The 14,455-nt window shown below is 42.0% G+C and overlaps 1 protein-coding gene across 1 annotated transcript in view; it reads right to left on the bottom strand.

Annotated features, from left to right (window-relative positions):
• Ctnnd2 (catenin delta 2) overlaps positions 1–14,455 on the bottom strand; it is a 1,011,454-nt gene that overhangs the window by 170,303 nt on the left and 826,696 nt on the right.

Here is a 14,455-nt window from a genome sequence, read left to right as displayed (position 1 = left end):
ACCTGAAAGAGAACAGTAGGAAACAGGCCTTAATAGGGGAGATATGGATAAAAATTGGGTTTGTTTAAGGGAGTGGAGAGGGAAGGGTATACAAGGAACCTAGGGGATAAAGGGAAAGAAGGAGCTCAAGAGAGGTAGGACCATAGGAGAAGGGTATTAGTAAGGGGGGAAAATTAGAAAGGGGGGAAATGGGGCCACCTTAAGTGGCAAAAACATGATGGAGGGGTGAGACAACCATTGCATGACATGGGTGCACTTACATACATTCAAGCAATATACTCATACACATAAAATAAAAATAGTAAATAGAATATTTTATACATAGCAGATCAAGAAATGTATGTCTAGGTAAGGTTTATCTGAGAACAACTGGTCTTTGCCCAAGATTTATCTACATGACACACAATAATTATAATTAACCTTCTTGGGTGTTTAACAGACATACTTTGAGGTCTACAATAATTTGGTCAGAGGGACATAAAGGACAGTTTTTGCTCCTTGTCCTCCTAGGTTGACTAGTTCCAGGGGTCTATGAGCATCTCTCAAAGTGTCCTATAATGGTGGTGGGTCACCTCTCCTCTTGATCAAGGAGGCCGATGAGACCCCACCAGATGGACTTGAACCAATGTCCAGTGTATAAAGAGGAGGGTCAACACAGAGGAATCACTTCCTCCATGCTTCCAAGCGAAGCCAACCATGGTCGAGCCGGACCTTTGACTTATCTTCATATAGGCAGAATTGGTAAAAGAAAGGAGTCAGGGGCTCCTCCCAAGCCCATGTAACCCCTGAGGAACAGATCCTGAAATGACCTTAAAAGTAAAAATAAATCAGTTTATCTGGACCAACTGTATGGCCTTAAGCTCCAAAAAGGAAAATATAACCAAAGATTAAATGGGCCAACATAACTTCATAAGAGTCCGTATGTATAGCTGAAGGCTACATAACAATAGACAATGCCAGACAAGTAATACATTCTTTTGAGTTGTTGGGCAGGGTGGCCAAAGGGATTCCCAGATAGTAACCCATCACAGAACTGGGAAAATGAACAGCACACCCCAATCTTATCCAAAGGAATATAGACAACTGATTGCTGCTAGATGCGGAACAGCTGACCTTCCTAAATCAAAGACCTCTAGATAGGCTGACTAGATTCACCAGAAGGGCAAGTAGTGGGGAATGGCTGGGGGTGCCGACAACACAGCAGACGGTAGCAGGGATATCAGAGTATAAGGGCTCTAGTGGGGGGAGGGAGGCTATGGGAGGGTGCTACCTGGGAAGTGGGTGTATAAATAAATAAAAAATAAAAATAATTCTTCAAAGCATAAAAATTTCCTCCTTAGTAATTAGAAGATATGAAAAACATTACTATTGAAATCTACCTGATGACTTTAATCCATGCTCAGATGCCAAGGAGCTCAGAAAGTAACTGACTGTGACTAGTAATAATCAGATATATAGAGATTAGAAATGCATGTGCATCTTAGTGTCACTTGTATTAAAAATAAATTTTTCTGTATGAAACTGTATTTTAATAATGAAACAGGAGATCTTTTTTAAGGTTTAAAATCTCATTTAATTTTATGTCTTATATAGGGTTTAGACAGAGTACAATATTGTATAATTATTAATTCAACTATATACCTAAAAATTTACAGCCAGTTCTGAAAGAGATGGATCTTAGCTCTGGAAATTGTTATTAAATATGTCAATGCTGTTGTAATGAAATGCTTCTTCTAATTATATGGTTATTAAATAAATAATCAAAAAAATTCACTTTTCCTTTTTCTCTTAGAAATATATCCATCTCTGCAATTCCTATATCATGAAGTGAGTTTTTTGAAAACTCACTTACTAGTCTTCCTTTGACCAAAGAACATTACATACGGCAAAAAACCTAGACTCCAGAGACGACAGTCACTTCTAGCTAGGTGAATACTGTCCTCTAGAAACAATCTGAAATTTTGACCAATGGTTAGCTCAAACTGTAGAAAATGTCTATGGTCTATTCTTTGAGGACAAAAATATCAATTATAGAGATGGTAGAAGATGGCAAAAGGGAGGAAAATTGTTTAGAATATATCTGTACTCCATATAAAAGAATAATATATAGAAAATTCAGTAAAACTAGGATGGCTTGTCTTAGTTTTTTCCTGGAAGAGAGAGGATACACATTTAATTTTAATTACTGAGCTATATTTAAAAGTTTCTGGAAGAACTTTTAGAAAAATAAAAGTAGGAGCCTGCTTTTGTAAAGAAAAACACTGAAAGGTCTCAGACGGGGTTTAAGGGGACACTGAGATGGACTGTTGGTGGGAAGTTTATTAGAAGAGCCATTAACACCATGGACTGACAGATAACAGCAAGGCTGGGCTCTCAAGAAAGCTCAGGCCCCAGCACCAGAGGCAGAGAGCATGGCCAGGCCTCCAACAAAAGTAATTAGCACCTACATGGCAGAGAGGGGTCTTCTTATACTTTTTTGAGGGGGGTGGTGTTGTCATAGCACAAGCCTACAGTCAGGCTCTCTGGTTCCCAGGATGGAGTCAGGAAAAAGTGTGGTAAGCAGGATAAGTGACCAGTTAGATTCCCTTTGATGTAAACTCATGTACCCAGGTGAGAAACCTTGGTACCTAGAAGTCTTCTATGGAGAGACTGACAGACATGTCTCAGTAGGAGCCTATAAGTGTGTGTTGGAGGCTAAGGGCTGCTGCAGGTACTGTGGCCTTAGGCAGCAGCTGGATTCTAACATTACATTCTTACAAGCATCAATGATATCTTTCAAGTTCATATACTGCTCTGAATTTCTACTTAAGAATAGTGCCGGACACAGGCATCCAGCTTGGAGGGGGAAGGGGCTTCATGAGACCCCACCCCTAAATGAAGAGCTTTTGGCAACTGATAGTCACTGGGGGAGGGATAGTCTGTTTTCTTCAGAGGTATGACCTAGGGTAGGTTGCCCATGCTGGGATGGACAGCATCCTATACACATGGGCATGTGGGCAGGGCCGTGCTGACTGGACTCAGTGGAATTTTTTAAAAAAACACATGAAGTTTCGAGGGAATGGTGATGTACAAGGAGTTGGAAGGGGGCAGCTGGTAGTGGATATGTTCTCAATACATTGCATTCATATATGAAATTACTGAAAGACACAACAATTTCTTTAAAGAGTATTGTTGGGAAAGCCCATAAATAGTTCATAGTCTTTGCTTTTTAAAATCAAGGCTGCTGTGCAGTTTGTCTGTGCTTTTGTTTTTCATAGTAGGAAGAGTTCTAACATTCTGAGATTCACATGAATCTAGGCACTGTAGTGGAGAGGTCTTGAAGGTAGTATTAAGGCTATTATCAAGTGGCCTTAAGATCTTGGGGTATTATGTCAGGTTTAGTGTAATCACACAAACCCAAGTAGAAGAACGAAAAGGCAGAGTGAAGGCTGTGGATGAAGGGAGCTAAAGGACAGGGAGCAGTGGAGGAGTGGCGTGTTGTAGGTGGCCTGTAAGATCAAGGGGCAGGGAACATGGTGGCCTCTAGGAGCTTAGAACAACTCTTACTCAGCAATCAGCACAGAAATAGGACTTTCCATCTGTACTTAGTTGGAACTGAGTTTGGCCAGTAACAAGCTGAGTCTGGAAATAAGATCTTCTCAGAGTTCCCCAGAAAGAGCTTGATGGTATGCACCTTGATAAGAGATGTGAGCAACTCCAGGCAGAGAAACCAGCCAAGTCCCTTGTTCTTCCAGCATTCAGAACTCTGAGGTAGTAAAATGATACCATTCAAAGACACTAGTTTGTAACAATTTGTTATGGCAGTACATCAGAGCAAAAGTTTCTTCATGCTATTTTTTGTAGGTTTTCATTTTAGTATTTCTGTTTAAATACGGTTTCATCATATGAGCGTACTTCAGAAGGGAAGGAGGCGGTCAGCAGGACTTTTAGATTCCTCTTGTTGCAGGAGTGGAAATCTGAGCAAGTTTCTGAACAACTCTAGGTCACACCTATGAGCAACTTTCCTGGTTTACTACCACCAGATGGCTTGCACTCAGTGTGAGCTTGGATAATGGCACCATGGGGTGTACAATTTCCTTTTACTACCATAGTTGTGAAGGGAGTGACGCTTCACAAATACAAGGATTGTAATGCTGCACAGAAAGGTCAAACCACAAAGACATTTTGAGGAGCCACAAAGCATCATCCAAAACAGGTCACAAGACTGCCATGAGGAGTTGGCTGTCCTGGTCTATTGTGGCCTCGCAAAGCAACTGCCACAATGGAAGGGCTTTTAATCAGCGTGTAGAACTTTTGTCGCTCTCGGTTTTGAGCAAGTGTTAAAGATTTTATTTTAAAAAGTCTACATCTAACCAACATATTCTCTTCCCTGAAAATAATAAGAAAACGAAAGATCTTTGCCCCTCACACTCAGCCCTTATCTGTCTTTCAGGCCCCACTGGTCTTTGTAGATGATTATGGTTCTCAGAACTCTGGCACAAATAATATATGACTTTATGAGAGAACATAATCAACATCAATGCCCTGCTGAAATAGCCTGGAAGACAGAAACTGGAAACTCAAGAATTTCCTGAATCTCATCTTAATTACCCTCATGATTGATCATATTGTGTGTGCAGAAATGGAAAAGGCTTAGTGATCTGTGGATCAGTAAAGAACAACGACAGAGTAGCTAATTTTTGTTTACAATGTGTATAGTGAGAGGCTCCTTATACATCAGACATTTAAATATGTATGCTATTGGGCTGTTAGAGCTAGTAACTGAATGACTTCACTTACTAATACCCAAGAAATACACTGTGCCATATAAATTTTAACCGCAAGTACTCACAATGGAATATTTTCATAGAATGTGAAAAAATTAAAATATAAAATATTAGGTTATTCCAAGTCCAAAGAAGCTTAAAATTGCTGCAGCCCTAGAGCAATGGTTCCCCATCTTGTTTCCCACATGGACATATCTCAAAGGCAGTGTGCCTATGACTCACTCCGTTAGCCCTAGTCACTCACTGTAATATCACATATGGTGGGCTATGGTTCCATGCAGTTACAGGGAGGCGTAACAACATCCATGTTCACTATTTGATCTATCGTAGAGGTGGGCTGGGGAGTGACATCTTCTACATTGGCAAGTCCCCTGCTATAGTACGAATGAATGCTTGTTACCCCTTACCCGCTACCCCAAGGTTTAGTGTTCCGAGGAGGTGGTCAGGTGAAGGGTGGAGTCCTCACGAATGGATTAATGCCCCTATGAAAGAGGCCTGAAGGAGTGTGTCTGTCCCTTCTTCCGCCTGAAGATACAGTAAGAAGACATCATGTAGATGTAGAAAGCAGCTCTCACCAGAGGAAGAAATTCTGTTGCTTATGAGCTACTTAAGAGACGATCTTTAGTTTATCAGCCTGCACAAACAGCTAGCTCTTTATCTCCTCTTTTCCTTTTAGTTCTGAATTTCTTTTCCCATAGAGGCCCTGGATTAAGTTAGTGATGATTAGAAAAGAAATAACAGGCGTGGAACCAGGCCTTCCCAAAGCATATCTATGTCTGCTATGATCTAGAGGTGAGAGAGAAAGAAATGTGTAAAAATAGAAGGGGGGGGGGGTAAAATGGGGGTCAAGAATGGTGGTGTTGACTGACAGGGCTCAGATTTAGGCAACTTCAGACCCAGAAACCATGAGGCTCCTAAGAGGAGCTGAGTCAACCAACTCCCAGAGACCTGTGCGTTAATGAAAGCAGCCCCTGAGAAGTTATTGTGATCACCAGAGCATGCCCCAGAGGCTGACAAACAGGTTTCCCAAGCCCTTAGCTGCAGTTAATTCCTGGAACTCTGTAATTGTAGAACAACACATTTTACAGTAGCTGTTTTCCCCAATGTGCTTCTCCAGGTACAGACCCCACGCCCTCCACGAGCAAGCAGCCCCCAAAACAGTCCCACACAGCAGAAAAATATTTCCCTTTATAAGCTACCCCTCTGCAGCCACACCCAAGGACCAGCCCTGCCAAACCCAATTAAACTCTCACTTTGCCAGAGTCCTCTTTGTTTCTGTTTCACAGCGATCCTGACCCCTGCCGCCTTTTTATCTAACACTAACCAGAGACTGGTTTGGCACTAACTCATCAGTAGCCATGTGTGCTGCTCACGTTTCTCTTCTCTCTTTCCTACACATCCTCACTACATCTTTCTCTCTTTCCTCATCCAGCCAGAGGAAATGTCTCCACTTGCTTGACATCCTCCTCCACTGCCACTGCCTCATCCATCCATCTTCTGTCTACTATATAGACTCTGCTCTGCCTTCCCTCCTTGTCTCCCATGGAAGCTCCACTGAGCAGCTGTAGTGATTCTCAGATGCACGAGTCCTCTCCACGAGCTTCTAGGAAGGCATGCAATTCCCACTGAGGTTGAATCCATTTGTTCTATGTTCCTTTAGGGTCTCTTTTCACATTCTGCCTCACATATCGCCTCCTTCCTACAGATGGACCGAAGCAGAGAGTGGGTCCCTCGTCAGTTATGTCCCTGTATCTAGCACAGTGCCTAACCTAGAGTGTACACTTTATAATGCTTGTCTAATTGAGAAAACTTCCACTTTACTGCTAATCAAATCCACGAAGTAACACATTTATCCTAGATCGGTCCAGAGGGGTTGAGTGACGGAGAAGTATGTGAGGACTTCATTTATTCACTAGTCTGCCCAATTATACTGATGAAATGCTGCTCTAAAGGAAAACTTGGTTAACTTTGGCCAAGATCTAAGTGTTCTTAGCAGAAACAATGAGTCTCTCTGTAAGAAACTGTTTGGAGGCTCCATGTCCTTGCTTACTGAGCTTCCTGGCAGTGCTCACTTCTTGCTGTGTCAGGCCTGAGAACCTTCAGTGGAAGGCAGCTCCCAGCTTCCACAGGCTGCCTGTATTCCTTAGCTTGTGATCTGCGTTCTCCATCTTCAAAGGTAGTGAAGACATGTTGGATCTTTCATGCCTGAGAGTTCTCTGACCCCAGGCAGAGAATGTTCTCTATTTTTAAAGGTTCACATGATTAGACTGGGCCCATAATGGCAGTATGCAGACATCTTCCCATCTCAAGTCCTTGACTTTAATTATGTCTGCAAAACTCCTTTTCTGGACAACATAGCCTGTTCAAGGTGCTGGGATTAGGGAATAATATCTTTGGGGTATAACATGTTTTAGTGTCATCCTCTCAGGTTGTCAAAGATGTGAGTAACATGTGCTTTGAGGCTACATGCTAAATCAGGTCAGCACATGTTCTGGCAGAGCAGGGAATACCTAGGAGCCTTGCAGGCCATCCAGTTTTCTCCCTACACTCCTATGCTTATCACTACCTGCATCCCAGATATGACCAGTGAAGCCTGATAGTTTTGGCATTTTTCATTCACCAAGAACCCTGAAGAAAGAGTGATGAGCACTTCAGAAAAGAGTCAATCACATTAGCACACAATTACAGCAATTACTCTGACCTTTCCGATTACCACATCCACTAACACTTTACCAAATGAAAAAAAACAAAAAAAAAAACAAAAAAACCCCAAAAGTCTTCTATGTTGTGACCTTATAGGTAAACCTGTAACACTGTAGGTGCACTGAGCTCTAGGTGTACAACACTATGGGTTTGGTGTAAATTGGGCCCAATCTTTTATACTTTCATTCTAATAATTTTTTTCTAACACTGTATGTAAATAAATTTCAACCTGCTCATAATTCTAATAATGACTCTCCAGAATTAAGCAGTGAGGGAACTTTTATGTGACTACTTCTTAGTTCTTTGCTAACAGACATGGGGAGCAAAGGAAGGGGAGGGCCTGTTCATTCCCAGTGACAGACGCATTCATGCTACGTGGGGTATAAAATGGAACGATCTGGAAATACAGTGTCTATGAGCAGCTCATGCTCAAGAAAATCCACCTGAATATAGTGTTAGTGAGCAAATTACACAGACTCAAAGTGATGCTGATTGAAAACAACAACAGAAAAAGGAATCCCTAAATAGAAACGCACACACACACACACACTTTCTGGAAGCATTCATAGGAAAGAGTTAACTGGTTTAACTCTGGGGTTGGGAGGGTGAGGAAAGAAAGAAAGGTTCTTTGATTCCTTTTATATTGTCCAATTGCCTTTAAATCACATGCACATGGGACTACTACTTTTTTTATTTAGTAAAGTGTTAGTTGATGCAATAATAGAAAAGGTCAGGCTAATTAATGACAATTGCATGTTGATGTGAGTGATTATACCTCTTTCCTAAGTGGTTAAAATCTTGAGAGTTCTTGTAAGAAAAAAAAGCTAAATCTAGAAGTTAGAGGCTTCAGTCTTTGGAAAGCAACTTCAGTAAAAATTTCTTTTAGGGGTGCCTTTGGGACTGAAGAGATGGCTCAGCAGTTAAGAACACTGGCTGCTCTTGCAGAGGCTCCAGGTTCAGTTCCTAGGATCCATATGGTGGCTCACAACTGTCTGTAACTCTAGCTCCAGAGAATCCAACACCTTCTGGCCCCATGGGCATTGTACACAGGCAGTAGAATTAAACATGGACAGGTAAACACACATATACACAAAATAAAAAGTAAATAAATCCAAAAAAAGAATAACGACGCCTTTGGATGACAAGAAGTCAAACTGTAGGAAGACAGGACAGTTATGCAAATTGAAAAGGTGAAGAGAAACTCCAACTAGAGTCAAGAGAAATGAAATAGGTGCCCCAGGTGGGCTCTGCTCACTCGGTTGCTCGCCGGCAGTAAGCACCCCTCAACAGCGCCTCATTTCCCTCCACTGACAGTTTTGGTCTGTGATTGAGTATGCATGGCTGCCTATGATTGATTCTTTTCTTGTCAATAATTTGATAAAATGAAAGGACTAAATGATGCCTGTATTAATGTACTCTAGCTGTGAAAAAGAAAGAAAATTGAAAGTTAGCAATGGACCATTCACTTTCTGTCAGCTCCTTCCTTTGGCGATCAGGAACAGACTAGGTAACATTCCTAAATGTGTTACAGGGGTTTCGGGAAAGACGTCTGGAGTGAATACAATGGGTATTCTTGGACGAACCAGAAGGAGGGCATGAGTAGTTAGAGGCAAACACCAGAAACAAACCATGTTATCTTGACAAGTCCCAAGCTGGTGAAATAAAACACTGTGAACCATGTTACTCAATTGTACAAAACGGAAGCATTCTATACCCCACACAAGTCTATAGTAAAGGCTTTGATATCACATTTCAATTGTCTACCTGGCCTTGAACACAGTTAACACTGACCACAGTTAACACTGACCACAGTTTCTGGATCTTTAAGAGTGGCTGGATTGGACAAGGCAGTCTGTCATGTATGACTCTATAGTCAACTTCTCCCTCTTCTCTCTCTTGACCTCTGAGACCTCTGCTCTTTCAGGAGCATGCAGTGTCACACATTTTATTACTTGGGTTCAATCATTTATTCTGGGGTCCAATAATTACTTTCTGTCAAGTCCAAAATCAATTTAAAAACAAGACAAGGAAAAAAGATGAAAATAGTCTGTGCACTGCTAAGGGGATGCTAACAAATCATTATCAGAGATAATATATTCATTTTTAAACTGTGATACAATCCATATAAAATTTATCATCTTAACCACTTTAAATGTAAACTTGGTAGTGTTAGGGTTATTCACATTGGTGTCATAAGTAATATTTTAATGCAATAAATTTCTATTAAAAATCAGTGTAAAAATTTTGTATCAAAATTGTAGGTTACGGTGGGATCCAAGGCTGCACAGCTTGCACCTCACCTGTGCCCTGCAGGACTGGTTTATCTTCACTTGCAGATGGAGAAACAGACATGGAGAAGTTACCTCAGTGACCCAAGATCACACAGCTGGTCAGTCTTCAGTCGCATCTGGACTGGTAATGTCTTTTCTACACTTGGATTATGTACTTCCAAAGACACCTCAGTCCAACATCACACCTATCCCAACGACAGCACATCTGACCGAAGCTCTGCCTATAACTTCTGGGGCAGAGTCCAGGATGAGCAAGCAGGGTCAAGGCTGCTCAAGGTTCCACCTGCCCCTCTGTTACCTCCGCAACCCTTTCCTCCATGTCCCTTCCCACTTTTTGCTCCACCCTCTACTAAGTGCACATACAATCTGGATTTTTTTATCCAGGAGTCATGGCTCTTCCTCCTGCTAACCAACCTCCTGCTAACCAGCTTCTGTAGCTCCAGGCGGTCTACAAAAGAGGAGACTTCCTCCAAGACCTGCATAATGATGACACCAGCTGACATCTCAATGTGAATTGGGGACATTTCACAAGGTCCTGCCTCTAGCTGAAGAGCTATGGACAATCAAGGGCTGCCTAGTGAAGAATCAGTTTTCTGCAGGGATGAGCCACCTGTTACCAGCCTCACATGGTCATCCCTAAACACATGTACACACAATCAACACTAAATAGACTCTGTGTATGTTAATAGTAATTAGAGAAGAAGAGGTCGTGCATTTGAGAGGGAGTATGGGGAGACAATGACGACAGAGTTATGCAAAAACAGTACTCATGTATGAAATTCCTCTGCCCCTAGAGCATCAGCCTCCACCTTTTAGACACTGAGTGGCTCAATGAGGGAGTGAATGACTGCATCCCTGGATGGCCCTTCAATTACTGCTGGGCCAGCTGCTGAAGAAGAACTGCTCCTTGGCCTGTGGAGTCTCCTGAATAACTCTTCTCAGCTCAGTAAGTTTCTAAAGAGAAAGATGCCCAGAGGGTGGGAAGTAAGGATCCTTTACTCCAGCAGTACCCTGTTCTCAGCGGGAGCTCTGGCAAGGCCCTTTGGAGCTGTTGAACTTTCCAGGCCCCGTGGGAGGTGCATAGACAGGTTGCCTCCCAAGCTCTCTATCTGAGGCTGCAGAGCTTTCCCATTGATGCTTGAGAGGAAACAAGAGGATAATCCATCTCAATAATCTTCCCTGGAAAGTCCTAATAAACACCTGTATCTCTTCCTCCTTAAGCCTATTACTGCTGGTCTGGCTGAGCCTGTCCGCTCCATCTGATCTGGGGAGTGCTGTCCTCTTCATCCATTTCAGCTGCTTAAGAGTGACAAGGGTCAAGGACAAATAACATTTAATCATGCTTGCTAGCCAGATGACAGTGCTGCCCATTGAGGAGAGAGAAGTAACATTCCATTCTGTTCTAGAAGAAAGCTTATCAGTGCTGCTTTCGTGAATGCTCAGGAGAAACCTTGCCCTTCAGGCACCCAGACTCTGAGCCAAGGATTCTGAGCCAGGATCCTCCCAACTCTTTGAGCACTCACTCAATGTGACAGGCCACATGGCATGCCTCCTGGCAGACCTTAAAAGGACATGGGGCTTTTTTCTTTTTTAACTCGAAATAATTACCTTTTACAGCAAGTTCCATTAGTCCAACCACCTGACCCATCCTTATGCAAAACAGTTGTAAGAGTGGGTCACTACAGCTCCTGTGACAGCACTTTCCCTGGATGGGACCTTCATCTGTTTAAATTAAATTAGCCCGCAACTAGCCATTACATTGTTGTTCTAAAATAAGGTCAGGTTAAAAAACAAAACAAAACAAAACAAAAAAAACAACCCAGGGAAGTACAACAGGAGGAATAAGAAAGTCTACAAAGATCTATTATGGAGAATTATGGGGGAGGATTCATCATCTGGTTTCTCCCAGGTACTGCCATTCTCATAGGAAATCTTTGTGTTAGCACAGCCTCTTTCTGGTAATGCTACTTTAAGAGAAATGTAATTAGTTGTGGGGATTCATTAGCTCCAGTCAGTGCATCTACAGCATGGCATCATCTTGGAGCTGTGGAGCTTGTTAATGGGAAATCATGATGTATCCGTACCGCCACGGAACAATAATAAAGGTCTGTGTTAATCTGAGTCCCAGTGTCCTCTGACAGAATGACTGAGACTTTGCATTCATGACAAGACAGAAAAGCACAGTGTCTCAGCCATGCAGAATTGAAGGTTGTCAACTTGTTTGCACAATATTTTCCATAAATATTGCTCTTTTGCTTAAATATTTCAGAAACAAGAACCTGCACAGTCAGCATGAAACCTGGACAGGGCTGTCTTCCCTTGGTTCTTCTCTATGTTACAAAAAGTTTTTAATTGGTACTTCCAGATGCTTCTGTCAGCTCAGGATAGCAACTTTCTGAAAAGAGTTGAGGTATAATGATGTTTAATTTAAAGGGCTTCCCAATTCTGTTACCAGAATGAGCCACTTTCCTAGAGGACAATGAATCCCTCACAGAAATGTAACTGGAGGCTCAGGATACAATTCAGGAACGGCTCTGCTCCCCACTGTGTGCTAGTGTGCACTAGTTATTCCTGTAGTTGCAGTGACCAAATACCTGACAAGAACCAATTTAAAGGAAGAAGGGTTTTAAAAAGATACACAGTCCATTATGTTGGGGAAGGTATGAGGGGTGAGGTCATACTGTGTCTGCAGTCAGGAAGCAGAGGAAAGCTGGTGTCCAGCTCTTTCTCCTTTTTGTTCATTCTATGACTCCAGCCTGAGGAGCTGCTCATATTCAGGGCGTGTCTGTCCTCTTCAGTTAGACCTTTCTAGAAACATCCTTATAGACACCCAGAGGTGTGCTTCTATGGCGCTTCTAAATTCAGTCAAGGTGACAAAGAATAGTAAGCATCTTACGAACCCAACTCACCACCTTCAATATTCCTATTCATAAGACACACACCTCAGCCCTCACATCACCAGCTCCAAGGATGATGGTGAGGAATTCAGAGAACTGATTCCCAGTTAGCCTTTGCCTAGCAGCTGTCTGTGAAATGCCTTAAAGTAACGCATGTGGACTTCTCTATGTGCCCACACTGCCATGAGTTAGTCAGACCAGGAAAGGGGGTCCATGAGAGTGGGATGGTGCCTGGACACTTTCTGTTCTTTTATTTTAAATGTTTCTGGCAAACCGTGGGAAATATTTATTACTAATATGTTTAGTTAGCTAAGGCGTACTGGATTCAAGGAAATGCGTCTGAGGGGCAGCAGCATAAAGACACGCTGTGCAGTGCCGCCATGCTCCTCCGAGCTTTGAATTCACCAGACAGTGGTTAGGCGGCAGGATCTCTGACTGCAGTTTGGGGTGCTTTTCAGGGCTCTCAGTTGAATGTTTCTCCTCCTGGAAGAGGAATCACAGAGATCTCATCCCCACTCTGCTGTTGGGTAGGCCCTAGTCATCTCCTTGTTTATTTTCTTTCCCAACTCTGATAAATGCTGCCTTACTTTTAAAATAATGCCACTTTGAAAAGTAAAAGGAGAAAGGCATGCAAATGGACGCTAATGTATTACAAGGCTGTGTGAAGTTCTAAATGGATATGGTTGGTAAGCTCTTTCTTCCTGAATTTTTGGTTAACAGACTTGCTTCCCCACAGACAGTCCAAGGAAACTACTGTTTATGAAGTGGAAAGGAATTTGGGAGGCATCAAAAATAAAAAAATGTATTTAATATCAAGAAGTTATGAAGGGTTCAATGAATGAACCAACCGCCTTCATTATTTATCAAGGACCCCCATTCTGTAAAACAATGTTTTATATGAAAAATATTAACTATCACGGTATACTAGTTGGAAATGAACTAAATTTCACTGAATCTTTCTTTTCCAGCAATTTGTTCATATTTTTTAAAATGTAATGGAATGATCTGAATATTGATATGCTAATAGGAAGAACTATTTTTTTTTTTTTGATCTTTGGAGACAAGGTCTCCCTGTAATTCAGGTTGGCCTGGAACAAGCAACAGAACCCAGGCTGGATTTGAACTGGCCATCTCCTTATCTCTACTTCCCATGCATGGACATCAGCCACCATGCCCAGCTAAGAAGAATGACTACTAGAAGCCAATATCTACAGCCAAATCAAATATATCACACACAGACACACACACACACACACACACACACAGACACACACACAGACACACAGACACACAGACACACACAGACACACACACACACACACACACACACGCACACATATACTTTTAAAAAATCTTTAGCTAAACCTGTAAGACAGAATGAATGGCATGACAAGATATTTTATGTTAATCATTTCTACTAAAGGTAAAACACTAATACTCTCATTTTTTTTCTTTTTTCAAAATTAGTTTTATTTTATGTGTATGAGTGTATTGCCTGCATGTGTGTAAGTACACCCATGGCATGCAATGCCTGTGGAGGTCAGAAGAGGGCATTGGATCCTATGGAACTGGAGTAACAGTCAGTTGTTAGCTGTCATGTGGGTACTGGGAATTGATCCCAGGTCCTCTGCAAGAGCAGCCAGTGCTCTTAACCACTGAGTCATCTCTCTAGCCCCTCTCATTTTTTTTTAAGCTAAGGGAAACAATGTAATGTTGGGAAGAAGTGGCCCCTATTTCTATTTCATGAAACATGTATGCCAAGAAGAGCTCTGGACTAGAGTTGGTCCTTTTTGAGGCA

The sequence above is a fragment of the Nannospalax galili genome, unplaced genomic scaffold (genome assembly GCF_000622305.1).
Source record: "Nannospalax galili isolate Female #2095 unplaced genomic scaffold, S.galili_v1.0 scaffold698, whole genome shotgun sequence".
NCBI classification, from domain to species: Eukaryota; Metazoa; Chordata; class Mammalia; order Rodentia; family Spalacidae; genus Nannospalax; species Nannospalax galili.
The sequence above is the reverse complement of the archived record's forward strand: the minus strand, read 5'-3'. Positions and strand labels throughout refer to the sequence as shown.